This window comes from Eutrigla gurnardus (genome assembly GCF_963514095.1).
Source record: "Eutrigla gurnardus genome assembly, chromosome: 2".
NCBI lineage: Eukaryota > Metazoa > Chordata > Actinopteri > Perciformes > Triglidae > Eutrigla > Eutrigla gurnardus.
In genome coordinates, this window is record NC_139916.1 from 18,362,675 (window position 1) to 18,375,094 (window position 12,420).

Below are 12,420 nucleotides of genomic sequence, written 5' to 3' on the forward strand. Positions count from 1 at the left end.
TGACTCCTGTGTGGAAGTGTTTGTTAAAGGAGAGTGGGGCCGATCCACTTTAATGTCATGTGATTATTATGAATAATTAATAAGCAAGTCATAGGCTACAACTCATATCAAATCCACCCACCTCCTCTCGAACAATCTTTCCCCCTAACTGATGATACGTGAACTCCAGGAGGAGCAGAACAGAAGAGGTCAACAACAGAGACATTCAAACAATGAGGTATTGCTTCCCTCGAACACTTCGGCCGTAAAATCCACACTTCGCAGCTCGTGGCCGGCAGGGTGGGACTTTCTTTTTGTTTCGTTCCTATGGTTTTGTGACGATAACCGAGCAGATGGTGAGGTTGCCTGCTTGGGCACCGCTGTGTGTGTCAGACGCGTTTCAGTCCAGCTGACCTGCACCAGGCAGCTGCTCGTCACTGGGAGCTGCGCGCCGCCGCATGCAGCGTTTCCTCTCCTGAAGTATTCTCCGCGTCTCCGGCGCTGCAGGATCAGAGCAGATATTAAAAGCAACGGGCGGTGGGTGATCACAGTCGGTCTCGTTAATAAAGCTGAGAGTTTCTATTCGAGAGTATTAATCTGCAAACGCACGCGCATCATCCCGGAGCTGCGGATGCTGCATGGGTCAGACACAGCAGCCTGCAGGAGGGAGAGGATACGGCGCTTCGGAGGTGAGAGCAACGTGTTTATTTCATGCATGTGCCGACATTGTGATAGAAATAAATTATTTATATATATATATATATATATATATATATATATATATATATATATATATATATATATATATATATATATATATATATATGTATATGTATATACACATGGTTTATTTAATTTTCTGCTCGGTGGAAAGGATCGTAGCGATCCAAGGGTTGAATTTCGCAAATGGTTTTTTATGTTTTAAGAAATGCACTGATCAACGAAGATTAAATGAAACAAAATAACGTGCTCTCTCTCTCTCTCTCTCTCTCTCTCTCTCTCTGTCTCTCTCTGTCTCTCTCTCAATCCCCCCCCCCCCCCCCCCCCCCCGCGGGTCCTCGTGCAGCGTGTTACCGTCGCAGAGAGGAGCGCTCGTATTTGAGTTTGCACGAACAAAGATTTCATTTAGACGGAAAAAAAAATAGATCCTAAAAGTTGTGCGTATGTATCGACGTGTTCTCGGCGTGTATCTGCAGTGTGTGTGTGTGTGTGTGTGTGTGCTTCGGGTCAGTTGTGTCGACAGGATGTATAGCAGTATTACATTTGCAAAGGAACGTGCTCTGCAGTCAATAGTGTTGATTAGTGTGAATCTTTCTGTGCATTGCTTATTTCATTTTCATAGATTCTCTGCTTGAACTTCAGCCACGAAGCCAAGCATCGATGTGAACTGTTAGTCTCCAACAGGCTCATTATTACAGCTGAGGTCTTGCCAGGAGTCCTGACATTTCACCAGTAGCTGAGAGCTGCTGAAACAGCTGAGTAGCAGCAATGGGCTTTGCATGCCGAGGAGTGAGGAAACTGGCAGATGTCTGACACAGAGGACAAAGAAATACAACCTGCAGCTTCTACTCCAAAGTATTGAAAGGGTCACCTTTGTCAAGTAGACTGTTGTTGCAGCACCTGTTACTGAGAACGCGTACACCACAAAGAACTCCCCTTCAGTTTGATCAGGACCAACATTATGCGGTGCATGATCTGCACGCTTGTTTTCCAGCAACCACAACAACACCTACTTTTTCTTGGGAGTAAAAGCAGACAATTGATCCAGATGTCACCCAGTGAGCCAATGATGTGGGAGTATAGGAGGTCGCGGCACCTTCCCCCCACGCTCACAATGCACCGTGATGCAATCTCCTCAGCTGGCAATGAGGAGTGTGAGAACCTGACGAAACAAAGACACGTCTTGGTGTGTCTGCATGTGTTTGGGTAGGAGCCATTGTGAGCCATAAGGGCAACGCTGCAGCATGAGTCGGTGCCGGTGCGTTTCCCACAGCAGCGGAGACAAGGGTGCAACAGCTTGACCTTCTCCCTTTTGTGAGCGTGAGCTGAAGGGGAATGTGGAAGCATGAGGGGCCATTGTAAGGTATCATCAAGATGTTATGACTGAGTCAGCTGTTGTAAGGTGTCATCAAGATGTTATGACTGAGTCAGCTGTTTTGTCATCCTTTGTTTTTAGCGATTAACTCAAAAGGAACTTTTATTCTCCGTAAAAAGGGCACACAACTCTTTTGAACATCTTTTGGATCCACAAGCCCGTTATGAAATCTAATTTTAAAAAATTGATTAAATTAATGACACTTACGTCACTGGTGATGTGTCTAAATTGCATGAAGAGATGTGTGTTTAAAACACTTTATTAATGACACTTTTTGTCTTTTTCTTTTGTTTAAATGCAAATTTCAACTGTGCAAGTTAAGCTTCCTTGACCTCTGCACTTTTTCAAACAGGAATTCCCCTGAGATCACAGACTTATGCTCTGTCAGTGTGATTGATCGATGCTTCAATGACAACAAATTGGCTTTTCACTGACATTGCAACTGTAAGGATAGATGAAGTGGAGGGGGAGGGTGGGGGTGAGGCCTCAAGGAGAGAGAAACCATTCAGCGCCAGTGAAGAAAAATTGTGTCAAGATCCATCTGAGCTCCACTGGGAAATAAAGCCATATGGATCTGCAGTAAATAGAAATACAGAGACAATTTGGGACGCTGTTACTTTTTAAGATGAATGCGGTCTAAAGAAACACTGTTAAAGTATGCAGCATACTTTCTTTTAATTCCATATGGGATATTGGATTTTCTCCTTGGCCCTTTAGCTCAGGTGTGTTCTTAGTTCAGCAGTTTCCTCCTGAGGCCTTCCAATTGAAGGAAGCAGAGCTCTCCCTTCTCACTTACTCTCATCTCTCTGACTGAGTGGACATACATCCTACTCCTCCTCGGCTCTACACCTCTGCCATCAGCAGCTGCGCTGAAGCCCTGTGTGATGTGAAGTGAGACGCTTGCATACTAATGGCTGTCTCTCAGGCAGGCCAGCGCAGTGAGCACATGGAGAAAACATCAGGCAGCACCACTCAGCTTCCCAGCACCACGTGATCGCTGGGCTGAAACTGATTGTCTAGAAAATACTGTGGCTTCAGTGTAGAAATCCAGAAATATGTTTTATTATGGCGTGCATGTGTGCGTGATATGTTTATGCTCATTGTTGTTTCGTGGTTTGGTGCTGCCGTCGCCCTCTTGTACCAGTCGGAGTTCTTGCTGACATGTTCCTTTGTGGCACTAATAGCTTTTCTCATTTGGTTATGAAACAGACATGCCGGTGGCATAGCCGTTGCTATGGCGATGGCATGTCTGTGAGCCTGTTGTGTGGCTGCCGATTCAGAAACACTGCTTACATTTTGCACCCGGTGCAGGGCCTCGGGAATCGAGTGGGTCAAAGCAGTTCCCCCCCATGAAAAATTATGCCTTCCTGGATGCACCAGGGGAACATAGCAGCGTTAGCATTGAATCTAAACTCACGATCAAGTTCAAGGAATTATCTTCAAACCAACCTAAGATGCATCATTTTAACAAGTCCTTCAAAGCAAGGAGTCTAGTGAGAGACGCTCCTGCATCCGACCGCTCTGCAGGTCTGTTTCCTCAGTGACGCTGATTATCTTCATTGCTCCCCGTATTGTCGAGAGATCCTGTCCTATAACTGGATTTATGAGGCCTTAGCATGAAGACGACAAAGCTCATTATGTCCCACAATTACATCTCGCTGTCTCGCTTTGAACCTCAGGGCCAGTGATCCTCCGTGGAAATATCAGCTGCTGTAGGTGTTTGTTTGTAGACGAGGTGTGTGTTTGTGTGTGTTTGTAGATGACGTGTGTGTTTGTAGACGACGTGTGTGTTTGTGTGTGTTTGTAGGCGACGTGTGTATTTGTAGACGACGTGTGTGTTTGTAGACGACGTGTGTGTTTGTAGACGACGTGTGTGTTTGTGTGTGTTTGTAGGTGACGTGTGTGTTTGTAGACGACGTGTGTGTTTGTAGACGACGTGTGTGTTTGTAGACGACGTGTGTGTTTGTGTGTGTTTGTAGGTGACGTGTGTGTTTGTAGACGACGTGTGTGTTTGTAGATGACGTGTGTGTTTGTAGACGACGTGTGTGTTTGTAGATGACATGTGTGTTTGTGTGTGTTTGTAGACGACGTGTGTGTCTGTAGATGACGTGTGTGTTTATGTGTGTTTGTAGACCACGTGTGTGTTTGTAGACCATGTGTGTGTTTGTAGACCATGCATGTATTTGTGTTTGCAGACCACGTGTGTGTTTGTAGACAATGCGTGTGTTTGTGTGTTTGTAGACCACGCGTGTGTTTGTAGACCTTGTGTGTGTTTGTAGACCACGTGTGTATTTGTGTGTTTGTAGACCACGTGTGTGTTTGTAGACCACGTGTGTATTTGTAGACCACGTGTGTATTTGTGTGTTTGTAGACCACGTGTGTGTTTGTAGACCACGTGTGTATTTGTGTGTTTGTAGACCACGTGTGTGTTTGTAGACCACGTGTGTATTTGTGTGTTTGTAGACCACGTGTGTGTTTGTAGACCACGTGTGTGTTTGTGGGTTTGTAGACCACGCGTGTGTTTGTGTTTTTAAAGTTTAATGTGTGCTTAGATTTAAACCTTATCAGGATTGGATGAGCAAAGAGAGTAAATCCTTCCTGCTGAAGGCATCAATTCAGACAGTCAACTTGATAATCCCAAAGTGTTGAGGGATTTTTCTGCCTCCTACCAGTGGTCTGCGTATGATTGTGGAGGTGCGGTATGGAGACATATGTACATGTGTATTTTAAATCATGCTCCTTAGTAGGGATGCACCAAGCCGACTTTTTCAATCCCAATACGGATGTTTAATTAATAAACTGTTTGCCTCACTGTGTGACAGTAACTGGGATTATTCTAACTTTGTAAAACTAAATGTGACAAATAAATAAATAGATATAAATTAATTGACTTAATTATCATTTAAATAATTAATTGTGCATCAGCAACTTTGTAAAAAAACTATTCAAGTGTAAACCTGTTTAACCCAGCAACACATTAAATGCCAGTATATAATGTATGTATACATAATGGAACTGAATAGATGGGACCATATACCTGTGAGTCAGTATCAGCCTGATAGCCAATGCTGGTATTGGTGCTATAGTGCATCCCTTCTCCTTACAGTGTCTTTGCTCTCTGCCAAGAGATTTCAAGGACATATGTTCTGGCACACAACTGCTTGCTTTGAGAGAATTAATCTCAGTCTTAATCTCTGTCGCATCCCAGAGATCGGGAGTTCAGAAAGGTGTCAAAGTGATTCTGTACAACATGATGTTAGCTAACCTTGACCCTGTGGATTTCAGGTTTGATTGATCGTAGCCCTTTGAAGCGTTCAAAGTTGACTATTTCTACTCATAATTCATAGCATTTGCATTTTGTAAAAGAGTGCAGAAACAAAAATCATAGTATTTGTAAAGACGTGATGATAAAATATTTTGTAGAACATCAATCAAACTGGTGTTTTGAGATTGCGTCAAGTCAGTAATGATGATACACGCATTAGTGTGTGCTCTGATAGTTAGATGGGTGCTACTAGTGGGTGCTAATGCATGAATTAATCAGTTTCCCACTCTCAGTCCATATGACATTCATCTTTCGTTTCATTTGATCTAGAAAATGTAGCTCTTCCAGCGCGCACACACACACACACACACACACACACACATTTTTATATCCACTTGTCAGGGACCAAGCAGTGAGGCAATGAGGAGAACAACAAAAAAAGAAAAACATTTTTTTTTTTTTACCCCAAAGAGCTTAATATCTAGCCCAATAAAAGAGGTCAACAAAATAGAACTTTACTCAACAAGAAAGCAACAAAACAAGGTGTTAACTGAACACTGTGACCTAAAATACTTAGACACGATTGAACAGTATATACCAAACCAAATAACACGCAATGGGAAAACAAGATGGAAGTCAACTACAACTAATACAAAAGAACAACTAAAACAAACTAAACCCGAATCCCCTCTTTACCATGGCAGCACAGGGTATGGTCTGATGGGAACAGAATGTGGAAATGCGTTGACGTGTGATGATTTAGATCTATAGATGCTGTGCAGGATGACGTGTGCCGTATGCTGTCTGCATGAAAGCTGCACAAAGTAAATTAAGTGTAATGTAGATGTAACGTATAGGCTATGGAGAGCCAACAGGTGGGAAACCGGTGAGGGATCATGTATTTAGTTAGCAAAACGTTACTGTAGAAAGGAAACTGATTTGTTTGTCAATTTCTCACCCAGTGTTACTTTGAATTCTTGAAGGAAACTTTATTTTTCTCACCTGCCTCTGCAGGAAACCATAATAAACAGAAAAGTATTGATGAATTGGAGTAAATGAACAGCCAAACTATATAAAAACATTCCTTTGCAGAGTCTCACACAGCTCAATGCAGTATAATTACAGTCTCATTCATCCAGTCCTAGCTTGCTACTTCCCAAATACATTCATCTTCACCTTACCATTTAAAACACATGCACGCTACTCATCTGTGTGAATCTGAAGCATTTTAAAGGTTATAGCAAAGGTGCATGTGTTAACTTCAATCAATTCTCTTCAAGAATTCAAGGAGCAATTGGTCTAAAAAATGTCAGACCTTTTGTGAGTTAAACACAATAGTTAACCACTTCAGCAGAGCTGGTGTGCGACCAACGGCAATTGCTTGTAAGTATACATTTGTGTACCGCAGCGATTATGAAGAAGGCCATCAGTGGAAAAGGGCATATGTGCTCGGCAGAGCTTCCTCGGGTCAATAAGGTCGAGGCATACACACACAGAGAGAGATAGGTGGGAACGGATGCAGACCCCCATAGTGCTGCCAGTCTGCCAGAAACCTGGTGCCAGGTGTCTGAGTTTTATGGGCTCAGCATGAAAGCAGCGATTACTCCGCCTGTCTCCTCCGATTAAACACCAGAGCGGCGCGACGCGTGGAGGAAGAGAGAGGACGGACAAGCGCATCTACCGAGTTCATCTCGACGTTGCACGGCACGGCACATTGTAGTTTAATTGAAACACATTTGAATGGATTATTTGAGAATCTGAATGATGGATGATAAAAAGCAAGAAGGAGGAGCCACATGTTCAGCATGTTGGGATCTATGAATAGAGCAGAGAGAAGGTGCAGGTCCCCGCTGCCACACTTCAGTCACAGAGGAGAATCAGTTAGATCAGTGTGACCGGGTCATTGTAGGGACCGGATACCTGATACCAGGCGCCACATGTGTTCCTTACTCAAAAACAAATGCTTAAACCTTCTGCTGCATTTGCTTTTGAACGTTTCTCATGACGTTGTTGTTCTGCGCAGCGTAGTGCTCCATTTTGTATCTGCCGAGCTGCTTTTCTGCTGTTTGAAAAGGCAAATGCGGAGGAAAAAATGGAGAGGGTGTTGACACATCGCAAGGTGGCAGCACATGAAAGGGAGGGGAAAACAATCTGTGTCTGTTTTATGTTCATACTGGAGGAACTTGTCAGTTTTGATGTGAAAGTACATCCAACTATCTCCGTAGCACACATTTTGGATGCTTAACCTCGGTATACTTCTGAGGATAATTATGAGTTTTCATGAGTGGGAGTCAGGCTTGAAGCTGACACTCTCTCTCTCTCTCTCTCTCTCTCTCTCTCTCTCTCTCTCTCTCTCTCTCTCTCTTCTCTCTCTCTCTCTCTCTCTCTCTCTCTCTCTTGCTAATGTAAACTACTACAAGCTGTTTATTCCTTTTGGGGGTTTATTTATAATAATTGCAACTTTTGACAGCTCGCTCATCGCGCACACACTTCCATGTATGTTAAACAACTTTGGTTGTTAAACAAAGTTGTTTGCAAGTTTAAAATGTTGGATACATTTTAAGAAACTGGTGAGTTCTTCTTCACCCCCTCATGACACCATATCTGCTCGTGATAACCGAGTCTGGGCCTGTCATCCCTACAGAAATTTCTGGCAGTTGGTGTCATGAAATCGACAAATGAAAGCGAAAGAGTAAAAAATTACTATTCCTTTGGGGTCGCAGCCTGTCAGCTCCCTCCGATCTCTCTCTACTTGTCTCACTTGGACCAAATCTCAGCACTTGCTTTTCAAAAAGAAGCAAAAAGCTAAATTCACTCACATGTGTGAGTGACTGCTTCCCACAGGCCTGTATCATAAGTAGTGAGTGATTAACAGTGAAGAGCACACGCTCCCTGTTTATTAAGCCTGTTGTGTAATGGGCTCACAGCCAGAGCTGCAGGCTGTGCCCACCCCACACACTCAATCAAGAGGATCACTGGTACCAAGCTGGTATGGAGATAATCTACCCAGCACAGAGAGCAGAACATGTTTGTAATCTCCGAGGAGACAGATACGCAACACGCCAGGGAAGCAGAGCTAATATCAACCATATCATCTTGGAACAGTGCTTCCCTCTCTGCTCGTACAAGAGTGTTCTAAGGGAAATAAATGGACATTTTTGGCAATGGAATAGCCAGACTATCTTTGAAACGGCATGATGGTTAAGTCAGGTTTGTTTGTTTTTTTTACATGCATGGTCTCACTCAATTTTATGTCACGATCCAGAAGTAACTCTTTTCAAACTGGGTCTGACTGCGGAGGAGCTCATTAAAAAGTTAGTGAATGAATGTCTACACGACAGCAGGGCAACAAGACAAATTTGACGGATGCATTCTGCCCTGTTAGACACGTCGACATGGTCCTCTGTGGGGTGGCGCTGTGGAAAACTGCCACTTGCCTCATTTGTTACTACCCTCTACAAGGAAACCAAATACGTCGCTCTTACTTTCTCACGTTCTCTATCTGACAGTTGATCTAATTCTTTGCATTTTATGGAATCAAAAATGTTTCTTGTGTTGCAGGCTTTAACATTGCACTTGCTTTCTGTCTTTTTCTAGGCTCAAACTTCACGGTGAGGAAGTGAGAAGAGACAAAAAGAAATCTGCACAAAGTCAAGTTAGGACCAGATGATCTTCTGCAAATAACGGTGGAAAGTGCCAACAGCACCCAGCTAGCGGTGAAGAAGACTCATGAACCTTCCCTCCGAGCCTCTCAGCTAAGCTTCGTGTGAGTAGAGAGAGCAACATGGCGCTCGACTCGCAGTCGTGGCCTCCTCAACTCTGGCTGTACACGGGCTTGTTTCTTTCCTTTCTGGTGCCCACGTATGGCAAGGAATGTCCACACTTGTGTGTATGTGAGATCCGCCCTTGGTTCACCCCCCAGTCCACCTACAAGGAGGCGACCACGGTGGACTGCAATGACTTGAGGCTCACGCACATCCCCACCAACCTGTCCACCGATACTCAGGTGCTGCTGCTCCAAAGTAACGCCATCTCCCGCACCAGGGGAGAGTTGGAGGCACTGTTCAACCTGACAGAGTTGGATCTGTCCCAGAACAACTTCAGCACCGTGGAAGCCGTGGGCCTCAAAAGCATGAACCACCTGACCACCTTACATCTGGAGGAGAACCAGATCAGCCAACTGCCAGACCACTGCCTGGGGAACCTCTCCAATCTACAGGAGCTCTACATCAACCACAACCAGATAAACTCCATCTCCCCTCGGGCGTTTGCAGGCCTGCTTAGCCTGCTGCGCCTCCATCTGAACTCCAACAGGCTCCATGTCATAGACAGCCGCTGGTTTGAAGAAACACCCAACCTCGAGATACTTATGATCGGGGAGAATCCAGTTATTGGCCTCCTAGACATGAACTTTAAGCCCCTAGGGAGCCTCCGGAGTCTGGTCCTGGCTGGCATGGACCTCATTGACGTTCCAGCGAATGCTTTTGTGGGTTTGGATAGTCTTGAAAGTATTTCGTTCTATGACAACAAACTGGTCAGAATCCCTCAGCTGGCCCTTCAAAAAGTTCCCAACCTCAAATTCTTGGATTTAAACAAGAATCCGGTTCACAAAATCCAAGAAGGAGATTTCAGGAACATGTTACGCCTGAAGGAGCTGGGCATCAACAATATGATGGAGTTGATGTCAATTGACCGCTTTGCTCTGGACAACCTGCCGGAACTGACAAAGCTGGAGGCCACCAACAACCCTAAGCTGTCTTATGTGCACAGGTTGGCCTTTAGGGATATGTCCTCTTTGGAGAGCCTGATGCTCAACAACAATGCCCTCACTGCTCTTTACCAGCACACCGTGGAGGCGTTGCCTAATCTGCGGGAGATCAGTCTGCATAGCAACCCACTGCGTTGCGATTGCGTAATTCAATGGATGAGCTCCAACAGGACCACCGTGCGCTTCATGGAGCCCCTCGCCATGCTCTGCACCTCCCCGCCAGAACTCCGAGGCCAGCGAGTCCGAGAGCTACGGCTGCTGGAGTCCCCGGAGCAATGCCTGCCCCTCATATCCCGCAACACCTTCCCCAGCCACTTGAACCTCGAGTTGGGCATGAGCGTCAGCCTCGACTGCAGGGCCATGGCCGAGCCAGACCCCGAGATCTACTGGGTGACTCCTCTTGGGTCCAAAATCACAATGGACACTGTGTCCGAGCGGTACCATTTGAACAACGAGGGGACCCTGCGGCTGTCTCATGTCCAGGTGGAGGATTCCGGTCTTTACACCTGTGTGGCCCAGAACACAGAAGGGGCTGACACGCGGGTCGCCACCATCCGTGTAAACGGCACCCTGCTCGGAAGCACAGAGGTGATGAAAATCTACGTCAAGCAGACCGAGTCGCACTCCATCCTGGTCTCCTGGAAAGTCAACTCCAACGTCATGTCCTCCAACCTGAAGTGGGCCTCGGCCACCATGAAGATCGACAACCCGCACATCACCTACACGGCCCGCGTCCCCGTCGACGTCCACGAGTACAACCTGACGCACCTCCAGCCTGCCACCGAGTACGAGGTGTGCCTCACGGTCTCCAACGTCCACTTGCAGACGCACAAGTCGTGTGTCAACGTGACGACGCGCGGCGCCGCCTTCGCCCTGGACCTGACCGACCAGCACCCGAGTGCGGCCGTGCTGGCCGTCATGGCGACCATGCTGGCCTTTCTCAGCCTGGCCACTGTGGGCATCTACATCGCCCGCCGATGGAAGAGAAAAAACTACCATCACTCTCTGAAGAAGTACATGCTGAAGACGTCCTCCATCCCCCTGAATGAGCTGTACCCCCCTCTCATCAACCTGTGGGAGGCCGACGGAGAGAAGGACAAAGACGGCAGCGCGGAGGGGAAACCCTCTCCTGTCGACACCACGCGTAGTTATTACATGTGGTGAGGACTCAGCGAGGAGGCCCGGCTGCCTCGCCCAGCAGCACAAAAAGACACACTTTTGCCATTTTTGTGCAAAAGCAGAATAAAGTTGCAAATGTTTTTTTTGTATTCTCAGCTTTGCTAATAAGCAGCAGAGTGATAAAGGACAGGATTTGTATTAGTATAGCGTATCGCCTTTGTTTCCATCACTTCATTGTTTTGGACTCCCTATGATGGCAGCTGTATTTAGCCTCCAGGTTATCTTAGTTGCTATGCTCTTGTTTCTGTGGTACATTTTTGACTTAATTTTGGGTTAATATTACAGCAGCAGGGGCTGGTGGTCTTCTGGCAGCATTTAGTAGAAATCAGTGTTTCTTTCTCTGTTTTGTAAAACAGGTTATCTTGTTGTGCACTGATAGATCATGGAGTTTGTATGAACTTCGGTTAAAAGCTGACAGTGGGGGTTAGACTTGTTAAACTGTCTACTGAATGTTAGCAATTGTGCAGTAATGTTGTATCAACTATACCTTTGAACTTTCTGATTTAAATTGCAAGAGACTAGGAGTTTGTAGTTTGCTGATAAATGTGATGTTAATGCTAGAAATACAAATGTTTGTTCAAACATTTTGAGTCTTTTTAATAGAGTGCACTAGAAACTTTTTTGATCCTTTCCCTGTTTACTCACTTATTTTGCTAGACTTTTCTCTCTCTCGCTAATTGCTTAGTTTGTTATTTTCACATTGAATCTGTATGCTGAAGAAGTGACAATAAATACTTTTGGGTTCTTTTGCAGACATTTGTTGTGGTTTATCCTTTTAGTTCAGGCAGGCACTCACTGCTCAAGGTTGGAGTATTAAGCGCGTGTCTAAGGAGAACCTAAACCCATCTCAGTCCAAACCCGAACCAGCAGTGTGTACTAACCTGACACCATCCTTACAGACACAGCTGATAGTGTGTAGCTTAACTTCTCAGGATGGATATGAAACAGTACTGTACACACTCTTGAGACAGATATATATTTGGGTATGTACTGCCCTCTGCTGGATGCTACAACTACAAACTAAACCTGCTTTATATGGTTGTCATAGACGCACCTAGAAGGAAGGAAATCATTAACGTCTTATAAGAACACAAAAATACACACAAAGAGGAAATCAAATGAAATCGTTTAGGA

At 45.2% G+C, this 12,420-nt stretch overlaps 1 pseudogene across 1 annotated transcript; it reads left to right on the forward strand.

The window, feature by feature from the left end:
• The first annotated feature begins 443 nt into the window (after nt 1-443).
• On the forward strand, nt 444-12,038 carry LOC311021769 (leucine-rich repeat neuronal protein 1 pseudogene; annotated as a pseudogene). Its single transcript, XR_014599417.1, has 2 exons — nt 444-668; nt 8,937-12,038. The product of XR_014599417.1 is annotated as a leucine-rich repeat neuronal protein 1 pseudogene (transcript).
• The last annotated feature ends 382 nt before the right edge of the window (nt 12,039-12,420 follow it).